Here is a 17,500-nt window from a genome sequence, read left to right as displayed (position 1 = left end):
ACCACACACAACACACACAACACACACACCACACACACCACACACCACACACAACGCACACACCGCACACACACACCACACACACCGCACACACACACACACACACACACACCACACACACACACACACACAACACACACAACGCACACACCACACACAACGCACACACCGCACACACACACACCGCACACACCGCACACACACACACACACACACACACCACACACACACACACCACACACACCACACACACGCACGCGCACACACACACACACACCACACACACAACACACCACACACAACGCACACACCGCACACACCGCACACACACACACCGCACACACCCACACACTTCATCAGGTTCTTGTTACAAACATCTGAACCATCAAAACAACTAAATAACAATAAAAGTATTCAATGAAAATAAAATAAAATCATTCCTCTTCAAATCATTCATGTGAAAACTCAAAGCTGTACCTTTGACCTCCTCTCAAGCTGGCAGCTTTACCCCGACAACAAACGTCACACGGCGTGTCAGAACTCCCATGATGCTCAGCAAACCTTCAGAACAGAGACGAACCGTCTCGGCTCCTCGAAATCTCACTTCAAAACTTTTCATATTCAAACTAAAGTAAATACAGTGTGTTCAGAAACGGATCAACAGACTCCAGGAGTCAGCGAATGACAGAGAGACAGGAAGTAAGAGAGCGTGCGTGTGTGTGTGTGTGTGTGTGTGTGTGATGTCACCAGTGAGAGAGGTAAACTGCCGGTCAGAGCAGAGGGAGGTGAGGGGGGATTAGCCTGATCAGACTGTGTCTGTCTGCACAGGATTAGACCGTCTGTGTGTGTGTGTGTGTGTGTGTGTGTGTGTGTGTGTGTGTGTGTGTGCGTGCTCTCTCTGGATTCTACTTTTAAAGTGTTAGTTTGTTGGTTGTTTATCAGCCTTTAACCAACAGGAAGTGGTGCTTCTCTCAGAGTTCGGACCGGACCGGACTAGACTGGACCGGACCGGTCTGGATCGGACCAGACATCAGCACCATGACTGAGCTTCTGAAGATCACATCAAGGCTGAGGACAGAACTTATTTCCTCAATCAAATTAGACATTTTGTTTAGCTTAACGACATTAAATTAACAAAAACGTTAACTTTAAAACTGAAATTATTGACACCTCGTCAAGTATAATCAGCATCGAGTTCCCCGCCTCCACGTGGCTTTTATTTTGGAAACAGACAGACAGACAGACAGCAGGACAGACAGACAGAGAGACAGAGAGAGAGACAGAGAGACATTTTAGCTGTTGGGTGTTCGTCCAGCGTTGGTGCGATAACAGCGAAAAATCAGTTGTACACAACCATTCATGTATCTACTCCTCATTCAACTGCCCCCCCCCCCCTTCTTGGCGAGCTTGAGAGCCGGGCGTGAAAAGCTTTGAGGGAAGTTTGTCTGGATGACATTTATGAACTGAGGAGAAGCTGGAGGAGAACCCTCCCTCTAAACCCCCCCCCGAATGATCGCAGCTTTTTATATCCCACAGAAACACAGTACGGTCTCAAGGTCGAATCAACACCAGTCAAATGTTGATTCAGAGGGAAAGACGTGGAACATTAAGAACAACTGGGGGGCTCTTTGGAGCTTCTGCGTCACACAGAGCAAACATCACTGGACTGATACCTGACAATAAACACAGCCCCTCTCCTCCTCTGGTGGATCTGAAACTTCATCTGAAACTTCATCTGAAACTTCATCTGAAACATCTGAAACATCTGAAACATCTGAAACATCTGTCTCCCAAAACCAACGGAGGTGAATGAAAAAGAAAATAAATTCCAATAACACGAGAATTTAATTTGCGACCTGCTTGTTTCAGTACTGATCAACGGGGATCTCAGTTAATTGTTCAGTAAATAAAATGTTGAAGCAGAGTGAAAACATTGGCTCTCACAGCTAGAAGTTGTGTTTACGTTCAGAGTTTCAGGCGTGAATCTCTGAGCTCTAACAAACACGTCGACGACCTCGTAAAACATTTGGAAATCCTCAAAGCGCTTTAAATCCTGCGGTGTTTACATGTTTACTGGCTGGAAGTCTTCTCTGCCTCTGTCGGTGCAGGGCAGCCCCCGTTTGACCACCGGCAGGACGGACACACAATGAGAGCCACGAGAAACAGCTCCGCGATGCTAACGGAGCTCAAGAACTCCGCAGCTGCATCAGAGGTTCAACTCTGCAGCTGCTGTCAATTCAAACACGTGTGAATGCATTTCGTAATATTTACAAATGAGATGAAGCGGTGAGTTTCACAGCTGTATGCAAACTATTTGCTACTGAGGAGAAACTCCTGTGAACGCTTCATTAACATCTGCGGCTCACAGATGTTTCTGTACACATGAATATCCACAGGAAGTAGTTTTATGTCAACTACAGCCTGACTGAAAGATTTCTGAGCTCGATGACGGCATTTAAAAATCTGATGATGAAATAAATATGTGAGAGAGCTTCGATGACTGTATAGTTGTTGTCGATGTGTGACATGCTAGCAGCTAGCTTCACCTGTCGTACTGTAGTTAGGAGGGCACTGGTTTCTCTAGCCTGGCCCACGGCTGGTAATGAGGAGGAGGAGGAGGAGGAGGAGGAGCAGACAGGAGAGACGCTGTGTTTGTGTGCGTTCACAAACATGAACTTTACTTCCTCTGAGGCAGAGAACAGCCTAACACCACCACTATCAGGCTTTCACACTGTCTTTAGAGCCTGTCGGGGGAACCTGACCTACGTCTGACCTACGTCTGACCTACGTCTCACAACACCTGACAAACTTCGTCACACAGGGTCAAAAATGTCTTCATCAACTATTTGATTTATCGGAAATTTATGATGGAAAATTATTCCCTCACGTTTTAAACCGACATCGCTGAGACAAATGACAGCAGAGACTGAAATGAGACCCAGGTGACGTCTTGTACCTGGACTGCAGACTGGCCAATCAGAGAGTCCGGATTAGTTCAGCTGGTTAGAGGTCGTTTCCTCTCCTGGTGAGCGCTGAGGCTGATATGGTGTAAAATTGGTTATATAACAAAACGGCGGTCTGTCGCAGAGGCTTCACACACACACACACACACACACACACACACACACACACACACACACACACACACACGCGCACACACGCACACACACGCACACACACGCACACACACACACAGCTATAATCACCCCTAATTCGCCACGCTGGCTCGGTGCCGCCTCCATGCAGCCCCTCTGCAGGCTGCCAGGAGACTGGATGCTCTGGGAGCTCTGGGACGGAGCCAGCAGGGACAGGGACAGGGACAGGGACAGGGACAGGGACAGGGACAGGGACAGGGACAGGAAGGGTCTGGACAGACAGACAGTCAGCGTACTGATTCGACTCGGTCTGACCCGTCAGAAGGGTTCAGACTTCAACATTTGATAATATGAAAATAGAGCGAACCCAAGACGACAGTGACACCCAGTGGTCAGGAGGAGGTCGGGAACTCATCGAGCAGAATTTATTACCTCCGTTACGGAGCCTGTTTTCCGTCTGGTTTCTGTCCGTCAGCAGGATTACAGAAAAACTACCGGCCCGGTTTTCATAAAGCCGAAGAAGAACTCATTAATTTTGATCTGAGTCGCTGCACAGATACAGGAATTATTAAAAATAATCTTTAACTTCACAAAAACAATCAATCACACTGAGCGTGGAGCAGATTTTCAGGTCATAAAAGAGTCCGTCTGCCTCCAACTGAACACAAATAACTGTTTGGTCTGAGCAGGACGCAGGAGGAACATTTCTGTTCTCTTTATAGCTTTTGGGAATGTTCTGTTTCATATGTGGTCAGATAATCAGAATTACTGAGTGAGTCACAGTTACTGTTATTACTTTTCCTCATGTTTGTCTTACTGACGACGGCATTATTTAATTAAAATGTGAGTAAAACAGCTGCTGATTCATTGACTGACTGACATCTGTTCATTCCACCATGCTAACATCGATATCAGAGAGACGGAGGGAGAAAACACAATAACATGAGGCGAAGGTGGATGTTTCCAGAAAGAGGAGGAAGAGGAGGGAGAGGAGGAAGAGGAGAGGACACAAACAGTTGAGGAGGAAATGAGGCTAAGAATAGACGTCATCGGGGATTCTCTGCAGTCTACTTTAAGATAAAAACTTTTCATTGACGGGTGTTTCCTGAGGACGCAGCTCAGGCTCAATCTGTGCGTCTCTGTGGAGAGACTCGTGAAGTCAGATATTTTCTAAGATGCTTTCTGGGCGCAGGAACTGACGCTCGCCTTGCTGCCGACCTCGTTGGCAGGCAGTCTGGGGGAAGATTTGGGGCCTAATGACTAAAAGGAGAGCTCATGAATATACAGCCGTCCTTCAGAGCTGCGACTGCACCAAAATAACTCAGAGAATTTGGGAATGTGGAGCACTTCAATCACTTAATTCCACCCAGTGAAAGGAGGAATTAGCTTCTTGTCGTCTCCCTCTGAGACTCTCAGGCGAGTTGACGTCTCGCTGCCTTGTTTCCATCAAGGACACTTCAGTTCTGCTCTGAACTCAAAGCTGTGGATCATGTTTTACACCAAACTAACTCAGACGGAGGAGGCAGAAGGAGAAAACCAGCCTCTGATGGATCTGAGGTGAGGAAGTCATCTCTAACACGGCAGCTTAAATATCACATCATCAACACGGCACAGACAGAAACAGCACACCGACTGAATAACACCAACATCTCAGACAGTGTTGTCTTAATTCATTCAGAAAAGAGTCAAACATGCCTGTTACAAGTGTCCAAAGTGTCCAAAGTGTCCAAATCCCAGAGATCCAGTTTACTCTCAGAAAGACAACATAGAAATCCTCATTTAAGAAGCAAATGTTTGACATTTTCCTTAAAAACCATCATATTTGAACTAACTTTGCTTTCTGAAAGTCTTAACTTTGATCACAGAACTCTCAGAAATGATCCAGCAGAGATTTATTTCATCGAAGGTTCATTTGAACTCAACTGAACATCGAATTCAAGGACTTTTCAAGGACTTCCTGGAAACAGTGAGGTGAAACTCAAGGAAAAAGTCATGTTTTTGAGGAGGGGTCTCTGTCACTGACTGCAAGCCCAAACAGATGCAGATAACATTAATAACAGCTCTTTCAGTGTTTCAACTGTTTGAAACCGTTGTCGTGGTAACAGCATTTTGTTGTGATTCACACTGAAAACCCACCTGCAGCTCACTGAACAGAACAGATGCTTTAATGTGACGTCCTTCATCGTCATGACTATTTTAAATGGCATACAGCTGCTGTCATTAACCTGGATTCATGGTGGTTTTATCAGAGGTGTCACGGCGCAGCAGCTCAGTAACGACAGCCGTTAACAGGCGGCGTTTAGACGGCGTCCGACAACAGAAACAGACAAATGTGTAAATACAGCAATGATCAGGGTACGAGCAGATTATGAGAAACTGCAGAAGAACAGATGCTGATGACTGAAGAGAGAAAAACTATGACAGGATTTTGACTCTGGGCTAAAACATTTTGTCAGATGATCACCAAAACATAAACTTGATTACTACAGCGCCACCTTGAGGTCAACGAGTGTCATTACATGTGCCTGAGTGCTGGGTGGAGTTAGGAAACCACCTGCACAAACACGTCCTGTCCGTGTGTCCGTGTGTCTCTGTGTCTCTGTGTCTGTGTGTGTGTCTGTGTCCGTGTGTTTGTGTGTCCGTGTGTCTCTGTGTCTCTGTGTCTCTGTGTCTGTGTGTGTGTGTCTGTGTCCGTGTGTTTGTGTGTCTCTGTGTCTCTATGTCTCTGTGTGTGTGTGTGTCTCTGTGTCCGTGTGTTTGTGTGTCTCTGTGTCTCTGTGTGTCTGTGTGTCTGTGTGTTTGTCTCTGTGTCTCTGTGTGTCTGTGTGTCTGTGTGTTTGTGTGTTTGTGTCTGTGTGTCCGTGTGTCCGTGTGTCTGTGTGTTTGTGTGTCCGTGTGTCTGTGTGTTTGTGTGTTTGTGTGTTTGTGTCTCTGTGTGTCTGTGTGTGTTTGTGTGTCTGTGTGTTTGTGTGTCCGTGTCTGTGTGTGTGTGTGTGTCTGTGTGTCTGTGTGTTTGAGTGTTTGTGTGTTTGTGTGTCTGTGTGTTTGTGTGTCCGTGTCTCTGTGTGTGTGTGTGTCTGTGTGTCTGTGTGTTTGAGTGTTTGAGTGTTTGAGTGTTTGTGTGTCTGTGTGTCTGTGTGTTTGTGTGTCTGTGTGTCTGTGTGTCTGTGTGTCTGTGTGTTTGAGTGTCTGAGGAACAGCGATGACACGAGCAAACACAGTGACTTTAATCTACACATCCATCGACCAAACCCCGACCAGGTGACCCTGTGATGACCCCCAGCAGAGCAGCCATCCACCTGCAGACAAACAGGAGTCTGAAGAAAACTGACCTCTGACCTGTGCTGCCTGGGTGTCTTTTCCCAGCATTCCTCTCTCACAGCATCGTTATTAATGGGACCTCTAGAACAACAGGCCTCATAACAGATTTATGATTAACACAAGCGGAGTCTATCCAGCTTAGTTACATAAATGAGGTGAGTTTCTGAACTCTGACCAGCAGGGACCAGAACAAACTAACAATTACCTTCATTATCAGTGAATATGCTGGGTACTTTCTTGATTAATTTTCAGACAATAATGAAAAATAATTAGAATAACAATTTATCAAGAGTCAAAGCTCACAAAGCTGACATCTTAAAACTTGTTGACTTTGACCAACTGTTCCAAACCCACAGAGATCCAGTTCACCATCATATAAGAGCAGAGCAGTAAATCCTCACATCTGAGCAGAACCACGTTTGACAATCTGATCGATAAAAAGTGACTGAAACGACTGATTGATCCTATCATCATCTAACAGTCACAGCTCTACACCAGCATTTATCAAATCATTGATGTTTTCTGAAAAAAAAAACTCAAATATGGTCTCAGATCACACATAATTATCTGGTATGGATCTATTACATCTCAGAAGGTTCATGTGAACTCAGCTGGAAACTCTCAAGGACTTCCAGGCAACCTTAAAGGATAACTTTAGTTTTTTTACAACCTGGACCTTATTTGTAGCATTAAATACGCCCATTTACTCACCCAGACAACTTTGGTGGCATTTGGAGTCGTTTTGAAGAAATTAGCCCCAGAGGAGCGGCGCGTATATCCGTATAATGCGAGTACTCGGGGCATCCATGCGCAGCCTCTATATAACACATAATCTGCAGAAACTCGTTCATATTCCAATATTTAGTTATGATATGCTGGTGCTGTTCCACTCTGAGCCGGCGGTCGGCTAGTTTAGCTGTAGTTTGGCACAGCTGTGGTTCGTTATCGCGTATTCGTAGCCGACCGCCGCAGAGTCAGCCGTGTTGTGGCTGGCTGCTCGCAGCGCCCGGCGTTCGGTAATGACATCATCCACATCAGAGGTAGTTGTCTAGAGACGCCGGATGTTGATAACATGCCACCACGGGCTCAGAGGGGAATAGCACCAGCATATCATAACTAAATATTGGAATATGAACGAGTTTCTGCAGATTATGCGTTATATAGAGGCTGCGCATGGATGCCCCGAGTACTCGCATTATACGGATATACGCGCCGCTCCTCTGGGGCTAATTTCTTCAAAACGACTCCAAATGCCACCAAAGTTGTCTGGGGGAGTAAATGGGCGTATTTAATGCTACAAATAAGGTCCAGGTTGTAAAAAACCAAAGTTATCCTTTAAGGGGAAACTCCAGGACTTTGGTATCGAGGTGGAGGGATGATTTGTGGGAACAGATATTGTGAGAGTGGGTCGTTTGTGTTTGTGTGTTCAGAACAGAGCCGGAGTCAGGATGTGGTTAGCCTAGCTTAGCATAAAGACTGGAAGCAGGGGCGTAAAGCTAGCCTGGTTCTGTCACCCCCTTGAATCTTTGTTTAATGTGGACACAAACAGAAATGTTAAAAAAAAAAAAAACAAAGAGCAAAGGCAAAGTCTATCAGAGCTCATTCTGGGATGGATTCAGGTACATTCTCACTTCTACCTGACATACGTTTTATTACCAGGTGATGCAAATGCAAAAACTCACAGGTCTCCTTATCCAGACACAGATCACAGGTTACTCTCCAGCATGAGGAGACCCACAGACCGGAAGCATGGGGGGGGCTGCTGCTCTCTCCAGTCTGTAAAGGCAGACTCTCTGTTGTGTCTCCTCCATCACATCCCCTGTTGTGAAAGCATTGTTCTAATTTTCACTCTCCCACATTCCACCAGTTGAGTGAATAAACAGTAAATCATGCAGACTGGGAGGGGTTCCTCCTCCCGTTCTTTCAGCACATTATCTTCCCATGAACACTGCTGAATAATGTGCCTTTAATTTAAAGCTCAGCGGCTGCAAAGCTCCACTTTTCTGCACAACCCGGGACTCCTGCGCCGCATCGGTCCCGCAAAACTTCCCCGAGTGACGCAGGTTCATTCATCTGAGAGGCAGCAGTCCACGGCCAGACACGCACACTGCTTTAAAACTCCTGTTTTTGTCATTCAGACTCCAGTTTACACAACGATGACTCATGTCGACACACTAGAACTAACGATTATTAGTGACCAAGTCCGAGTGCGCACCGCTGCGGTCTGTCTGACGGATTCTGCGGGAAATGAGCTCAACAAGTCATTTCATGAGTGTGAACTGAACTGTGCATGAAGTTAGTGCATGCACTGATGAGCCAGCAGCTCCCTCCTGACACACAGAGTCAACCAAGAGCGGATTCCACCGCATCCAGCTCCGTTACACGTTCTTATTCTACCGCCTGAACGCCACACCATACTCCGTTACCAAATATAACACTTTAAAGTTTCTTTGCTTACATATCAATGTAGACGCGCCCAAGAATATTTATCAGTTACTCTTCGAAATCCAAATGAACCACTCTTCACATCGGCATGGTTGAATCCACTACACAGTCCTTATGTGGAAAGAAAACGGCCTTTTAAAAAGATACTTCGCCTTCTACTCCCGTTATCTGCCTCTTCCAAAACAGACATGAAGATCTTCAGGAGCAAGCACCAGCAGTTGAGTTTTCATTAAAACTGAATTATGACTGGTGTGTTGACGGCATGCCAAATTAATCAGAGCACAAAAGGCAAAATTACCTCCAACCACGTGACCGTTTACTGACAAACAACGCAGCATTTAAAATGCTGTTTTTTTAAAGGGAGTCCGGCGCGGTGCTCGCTCCACATTAAACGCACCGGGGCTACATTACATCACTTCCAGCAAACTTCACGGAGAACAATGAGGACAACACAGCATCACCGACCCGTTTTAACGGAATATTCTCTGTCCCAGCTCAGCTAAAAACACAACACCGCCGGATCCGTCTGGATCTTTACGCCACGTTAGCTTGTCGCTCACTACCGAGCCTGTTTGTGACCGGTACCGACAACGTAGTATTAGCCTCCGCCGGTGAATGAGAGTGACGGTTGCTACGTTCAAATCTACCGACATCATCAAAGCGAAAACGCAGACAGAAAAACGGCGACATGGAGGTTTGCAAGCGGCTCACCTGTGAGCTGTTAGCCGGAGGAGAGTCCGATATCCCGGCTGACCTGGAGCCAGCGTGTCCACAGCTCCGGAGAAGCGGCGGTTATTGTGTTTAAAGCGGCAGAATGGAGGGGGGAGGAGCTACTACCTGCAGCAGGGTGCGCGAGAGCACGAGCGCGTGCGTCCGTGTCAACATGAGGGCGCGCGCGCGCGTGTGTGTGTGGGAAGAAAACGTCTTTATATTGAACCACGAATTCCCACAAACGATATTAAAATCTGCGTGAAATGTGTGGATGGAATTTGTAACTAATGAGAGTACTCTGATACAAGTTCTGCACCGAAATGTTGAAGTAAAAGTATTTAAGTACAATCAGAAAAATGTATTTAAAGTATTCAAAGTGAAAATAGACATTGCAGTAAAATGTCTCTGCTAGTGTGACTCAGTCATTCATGGAAAAGAAGGATTTTACTGTTACAGTTTTCTCATTTTATTTATGTGTTATTTAAGGATATATTTAAGTCATGTTTGTCGTGTGTGTGGATAAAGAAACGATTAGGGCATCTCTCAGATTATTTTAAATATCATGAGATGAGGATATAAAATAATTTCAGTCAGATAGTGGAGTCTGTGAGCTGACTGTGCAGCGAGCAGCGGAGCTGAAGTTGTGCTGTTTGTGTACTGTGAGTGTGACTGTATTGATCAGGGTATTGATCACATTAGAAACACAGGAGGACATGTTGGGATCAATACGAGGCAGCCCACCACAGCCTGCCACAACACATGCTGCGGGAGGATGCTGAGCCTCACGATGCTCGTAGTCATCATGCTCTCTGACTGATGCACACGCTGTCTAACGAGTCATTATACCGAGGCTAATTATTCATTAACAGGTATTACTAAATCATTCAGATACATATTTCACACTTACATACAATATTGAATACCATTATCATAGTACTGCGACTACTATCAATAATACCACCAGAAGTAATTCTACAAATACCACAACCCGTCATCATTCTGCAGCTAACTAATGAAACCACCACATGATAAAACTGATTTACCACCAAGACAATTAAAACTAAGTGGAGTTCACAACAGACTCCCACTGGATCACTGAGTAGCTGCTCCAGCTTTTTCTTGTCATCTGTCTTTCTCAGAACAACATGTGGATCTCACGAGTCTTCAAACTAAAATACAAATCACACCGTCAGTCCACAACAGATAGACGTGTTTCCTGATCGGATGAGGTTTGGTTTGGGTCAAACTACCTGGCAGCCTGCAGGCCACATCTGCCCAGCAGAATATTAATAAACTGAGAAAATGCACAAATCTAACAAGACTCAGCAGGGGAAGAGGTCCGGTCCATCCGGACAGTGACTGCTGATTGGCTACTCAACCCCTGACAAACGAGCACAAAGGCCACAGTTCATGGGGGACGCTTTCAGCAGAATCAGATTGTTCGTCAACCACAGCGGCCGTCACTCGAGACCCATCTTTTATTTGATTAAAGTGTCTCAGACGTCAACTAATGATTCTTTTCATTCTGGATCAATCAGCTGATTATTTCCTCCATTAATCGATCGATCGATCGGTTTGGAAACATTGAGAAAATAGTGAGAAATGTGGTGACGACGAGGCCAAAGTGACGCCTTCACAGTGTTTGTTTAGTCCAAAGCTCCACATTATTACAAACACATTCAGATCATTCAGAGGAAAAGCAGCAAATCAAACATCTGAAGATCAAACATCAAATGATTTCTGCTGAAAAATGACTTCAATCATTATCAGAAGAGTTGTCAATTAATGACACTGTTCATAATCAACATTTTCTTATGTTTTATATGTAAAAATCTTAATTTATAGAGTAACAACTAAGTAAAACTGTCAAATAACTTGTGAAGTGAGTAAAAAACAGTAAAGTACAAGTACCTTAAATTTACTGTGGTTAAGTACAGTATTTGACTCATCACCACTGGCTGTTACCACATTTATTACTGCTTCTAAAAACACAAAATCTACCCGAGTAAAGAGCCTGATAGGAAGGCAAACAGAATAAACGAGAGTCTGAAATATGTGAGAGAGATGACACGCAGGCCAAATGTGGTTCACAATAAATTCATGATGTTTAATGAAAAAACATGAAGCAGTTTGTCTCATGTGGAGCTCAGCAGAGTTTGGGTGGAGAGCAGATATGAACCACAGCTCAGCCCTCAAACATTCCTCTGCTGGAAACTCCTCAGCCTGGTTCCTATTAAACAGGGCTGAACGGCACCAAGCTGGGCCGAACGGGGCTAAATCTGGCTGCACGGAACCAGCCGTCCATCAGTCTTTACAGAGGAGCATTTCTCTTATTGATTCTCACTGACGTCGTGTTTGTTTCTGTCTTTCTGTCAGTTTATCTGGTTTGGAAAGACACAGATACTGAATGTTGAAACATCTGAAAACTGCTTTTCAGACTTCATCGGCTGTTTGTTGGCTTTTAGGCTCCCCACTCCTTCCATAAATTATCCATACATTAAATTATGGATGATCAGTTATAATATATGTCCTGCTGACTTCTTCTCTTCACCACAGAGCTGTAGCCACACTAGCTGCTAATATGCAAAAGCTAATGGGATGCTAATGAATAAACAAACGCCACAGAGATATGAGACCAACAGAACTGCAGATCTATTTTCACAGCAGAAAACCTTTGATGGTTGTTCTGAAGCAGAATGATCTCACCAGGTTAGTTAACGTTGTGAGTGTTCAGTGACGCAGTTTGTGATTAAAGGAATATTCCAGGATTTGGGGAAACACTTAACGTTGTCTGACAGTGAGATGTGACATCAGCCTCGTGTCTCTCTTGCAGAGAGTCAGATGAAAAGATTGATGCCACTGTCAAATACTTCCTTTGAACATGAAGCTACAGCCAGGAGGCAGTTAGCTTAGCTTAGCTTAGCACAAAGCCTGGAATCACAAGTGAAAATGTTATATCTCGTTTGTTTAATCTGCACTAAACCACAACTGTAGCTGCTGTGGTTCTTCGTCGGGTTGAGTACCCGACCGGCCGCGAACACTGACTTTGTGATGTCGTATCTGGTTGCCTGGCAACCTCCCAGTGATGCAAAACTCCTTTGTATGAATTAAAAAATATATGTAAGTAATTTAAATACGGAGCTGGATCCAGATATCCAGTTTGAATAGTTTATAACGCTGAATGTGCAGTGTCAGCAGATCAGGCCCTGAAGTCCATCACTGTTTGATTTGTGTTCATGCACATCAAACAATTCTTCTGATGCTTCACAATAAAAGCTTGCAAACCACTGGGAGGCTTTTACTGTGAAGCAGCAACAGGAAGCCCTAGTCTATTTCAACTTTTTTTTTTCTTACTGTTTTTTATTCTTGTATTGTTTTATTAACATTTTATCATTTTGCTTTTATTGCCATTGTATTGTTTTATTGCCATTTTATTGTTTTGTGTCTTTCTTGATGTCTCTTTATTCTGCTTTGTGAAGCACTTTGGGCTGCATGACTGCATGAAAGGTGCTATATAAAAACAGTTGAGTTGAGTTGAGTTGAGTCAGTCCACTGTGATTAGCCACCAGCTGCTGTTCACTGCTTGATAAGAGCTGACCTGCATGTAGGTCTGAACATTAACAATAAAGACCACAGCCCAGACTTTTAGAGTAAAAGTGAACTAAACCAAAAGGAAGCAATGGCGATCTGAAGTGAGCGAGCGAAAACAGGGAAGGAAAGAAGGAAAGTCTTGTGACGGTCAGGTGGATGCTCGTTTTGTCACATGACACAATCTGCCTGCACAGAGAACCATGCAGAAAACTTATGAAACTGAGTCCATCAGCACAGATGAACACACAAACCCAGACGAGCAGCGCAGCAGCAGCTCTCAGATGTGAGCAGGCTGTTTTGGAAGAGTTTCCAGCAGTGGAAGCGGTCCAGCCCACTTTAACCCCCCCCCCAGTGAAGTTCCAGCGACAGAAACAGCAGCACTGACGCGACCACGTTCACCGTCTGTGGGAGCAGCTTTGAGCAAACAGGCGATTATCAGGGAGCATCAACACAGTCAATGCTGTCCTGAGGGGGGCGCTACAGGAGGGTCAGGGAGACCAACACCAACTAGTCCTTCAAAGTAAAAGCCACATTGGTTCTGGGTCTTTTCCTTCCACAGCGTCCTCTGTGTACGAGCATAATGAGGCTTCAGGGAAAATATCTCAAGCACAGAAAACATCAGAGCGGACGAGGATGCAGGTTAGAAAACTCTCCACTGTCATGCATTCAGTCTGAAGCTGTGATTATCCAACCCTTTACCTGTCTGTTACACCTGACTGTGACACCTGACCGTCCACAGAGACCAACAAGGACTCAAACAATCCAGCTGTGTCACATCTGTTCCAGGAGAAACGTTCGTAGCATCATGCTAACATTAGAAGCTTCAGTGTCTGGTGACAGGAAGCTGTTATCTCAGTGTGTCTGAGACATAAAACCAGAGGCAACAAACACACTGCAGAGCCGCTTCAGTCTGAAAGCTGAACAGAATGTGGAGCACAAACAGGAAACACATCATCATCATCACACTCTGTTTACTTTGAAACATGTCTCAGAATTAATTGGACTCATTATCTGCAAAAGTTTTCCATGCTGGGACATTTAAACAGACGGTTTCTGTCCAGGGAGGATCAGGCCGAGCTTCAATACAAGCAGCAGGAAGGAGGTCAGAGGTCAGAGGTCACAGCCCACGGACAATGGTGATTTGTGGGACGCCAGAGCAGGACAACAGCCGCCACGGTGAAGGAAAACGTTAAATTAAAGCAGATACGAGTGCATTTCCCACAAAAGTTAAACGATAATGTGGGGTAAATACGTCATGCTTTTATTTTGAAGGAGCATTGAAATGGATTTTATGTCATAGTATATCACCATGGTGATGCAAAAAGGGAAAGACATAATTTAGCAGAATATGATATAACCACAGAACTCACATTTTGACTAAACATTACTGAAACTACTGTAACTAATATTTTTCTGAACGCTTCTGACTGAAAACACGCAGCAGGTTTTAGTTTTCATGTTGAACAGATTTACCTGCTGATTTTTCTGCTTTGTGGTTTAACTGAAGTCAGAACAGCTGATTAAATTATTTATGACTTTTGCTTAAAACTGCACAGCAGCTGTTCTGAAGCCACTGCAGGAGTTTCCATTGACTTCTAGTCATTTTTCCAAGTGGTGGAGGAAGAATTCACATCTTTTACTATGTAAAAGGTTGTAATACTGCAATACACAAACACTCCATCCAGGACCAAGTGTTGTTGTGTTCATGTGCAGCAGCACGTTACTGCCGCTGCTTCATTCACTGCTGACATTATATCATCTCTCAGATGTCAAACCTTCATGTGCAAAGTAGCCGTGATGACAGCTGTCCGATGAAAGTACTTATACTTCTACTCCACTCAGGAGTAGAAGTATAAGGGAAGATTAATCAAGTCAATAACATATTCAATCATTCTTTTTTTACTTGACTTTTTCTCAAACTATTTGTTTTATTCTGAAATGTGGCTCAAACTGCATCCACCACCATCAAGCCCTCTGCGTTCAGTCTGTTTTATGATATCTATGACACCTCCTTGTTAACCTGCACATTTGACCTGTGGTGCTCTGACCTGCGGACGAACATGTTCGTTCAGCGACACGTTTCGTCTCAGTTTCGGTGGATTTGATCAGATCGCCCTGACGACTGTGTGCTGTCGGCGGCGCTCTGTAACGGACCGAACGAACAGTTTGAGCTGTCAGGACGGGTTCTCAAACACAACAATGAGTCATCTCCATCTTCTCACAGTGTTGTGTTTGACGGTATCTGTCCGACCGCCGCCGCTGGCTGTGATTTAGCGTCTGTGATGATGAACAAAGAGCTCAGTGAAGTGAGAGCGAGGACTCGCCTCTCATTCAGCTCGCACACAAAACGCTGCTGATTTGAATACAAAGAGTCTGCAGCTCAGAACAGACATGAAGGAAACTTCCTGCTCATTACTGACAGAGTGTGTGTGTGTGTGTGTGTGTGTGTGTTTACTGGGCTGGGGGCCTCCTGTTTGAACCAGTTTACTCCTGCTGCTTTACACTCAATGAACATACTGATGACGACGGTACTCAGATCCTTCACTTTAGCACCAGTTGAAGTACCGGGTCACGTCCTGGGCCGGCCCCCGTCCATGTGACCGACCCTCTGCAGAGTCTTATATGTGTGTGTGTGTGTGTGTGTGGTCCCGTGTGTGTGACTGGTCCTGATGCTGAGGCGAAGCCCGCCTCACTTCCTGGCTGCTGTCCTGCAGATCCTGATTGGAGGAGAACCCAGTCCAGTTGTGAGGATGCGACTTCATAAGACAGGCTGTCAGTCACGGTGGCTGTGATTGGATGCGAGCAGCGCAGGTAACAGGTAGTCGGGCAGCTCAGAGAGTCGAGGCTTTATTTCCATCCCATCAGGTTCATCCTGTTAAAGCTCTGACTGCGCTGTCGGCTGTATTTATAGATCTGATGTCAGCAGTGTCCTCAGGCTTATTTGGAAATCTGAGTTACATTTGACTGATTCATGTAATCAATAACTGTATTTAAGCCAGTCCACCTGGTTGATGCTGCTTCTCAGCACTGCCCACTTTCCTACACTGACACAGACACACGAACACATCACATCGAAGTGAAAGTCAAAGTGTGATCTGACCTCGGCAGCCAGGACACACATCAGGACAGATGTGAGAGTCATTCGTTTTGCAGGTCAAAGTATTGGACATATTGTTGACCTGATGGTGGCGCTGGAGGAACAGCCTGAGGATCAATAACGTTATCACAGTCCATCCTGAGGGGAACATCTGAACCACATCACACAGAGCTGACTGACCGAGCAGCAGCATCCACAGCTTAAAAATGAAGCCAAAAACTGCAGTTCCTCAAGTGGCCACTTGGCTCCGAAGGCGAGTCAATCCCCATAGACCCCCATATCAAAATGTTCAACTTCACATTTACAGCATAAACACATAAACAGCCTGGCACAGAAGCAGGTTTGCTCTCTGTAGCTAATGTCCTCGATCTGACAGCTGCACAGGGGTGAACTTTTAAACTCACTCATTTAAATTATATTAAGGCTTAAAGTTTTGAGCATGGCTGCTTTGAGTGACAGCTAGCTGATAGGTTTCATCAGCTAGGTTTAATTTGGCCTCCTCGGCTCCACCCTCGCTCCACCTCCTTGTTCATTTTTGGATTAGCGACTCCTCAGAAACCTGAGGGTGACGTCATGGAGACAGCGGCCATGTTTGATTTGGGCTGTGACTCCGACCTGCTGGCAGGGATTAAAGTTAGCTCAAAGTAAAGTTTGTAGAGTTAAAATAAGACAAGGCCCCCCCTCCCAAAGTCAACGTTTAGTCTACAGCTACAACTCACGCATGTGAATCATGTCACATGTGCAACAGTGCTTCACGTGTATCGCCATATGTGAAACTGATCTTTCTACATGTGACCTGTTCCCGACTTACCTGTAAGTTACATCACCTGCACGCACATATTTATCACATATTTATCACACGTTTATCCACATGTGATAAATATGTGATAAATATGTGAATTTCATGCAGAATATTTCACATGTTGTCATCAAAATACACAAATCAGTCAAAGAGGCTGCACTGGAGACACTTCTAGGTGAACCAGCTGAGCGTCAAGTGACACCTCACATATCGTACAGTTACCACTGTGTGTGTGTGTGTGTGTGTGTGTGTGTGTGCTTTCATTTCACTATGTCCACTTCCTGCATGACATCACCACCCTCATCGTTCCCGTGTTACATCTGCACTGTTTACTCTCCCAGTCATATGATGGTACAACACACACACACACACACACACACACACACACACAGAGGCAGTTGTGAGTCATTGTGTGTGTGTGTACAGTCTGTTAGTCAC

Source organism: Chelmon rostratus, chromosome 11 (assembly GCF_017976325.1).
Source record: "Chelmon rostratus isolate fCheRos1 chromosome 11, fCheRos1.pri, whole genome shotgun sequence".
Classification (NCBI taxonomy): domain Eukaryota; kingdom Metazoa; phylum Chordata; class Actinopteri; order Chaetodontiformes; family Chaetodontidae; genus Chelmon; species Chelmon rostratus.
This window is presented reverse-complemented; position numbering follows the sequence as displayed.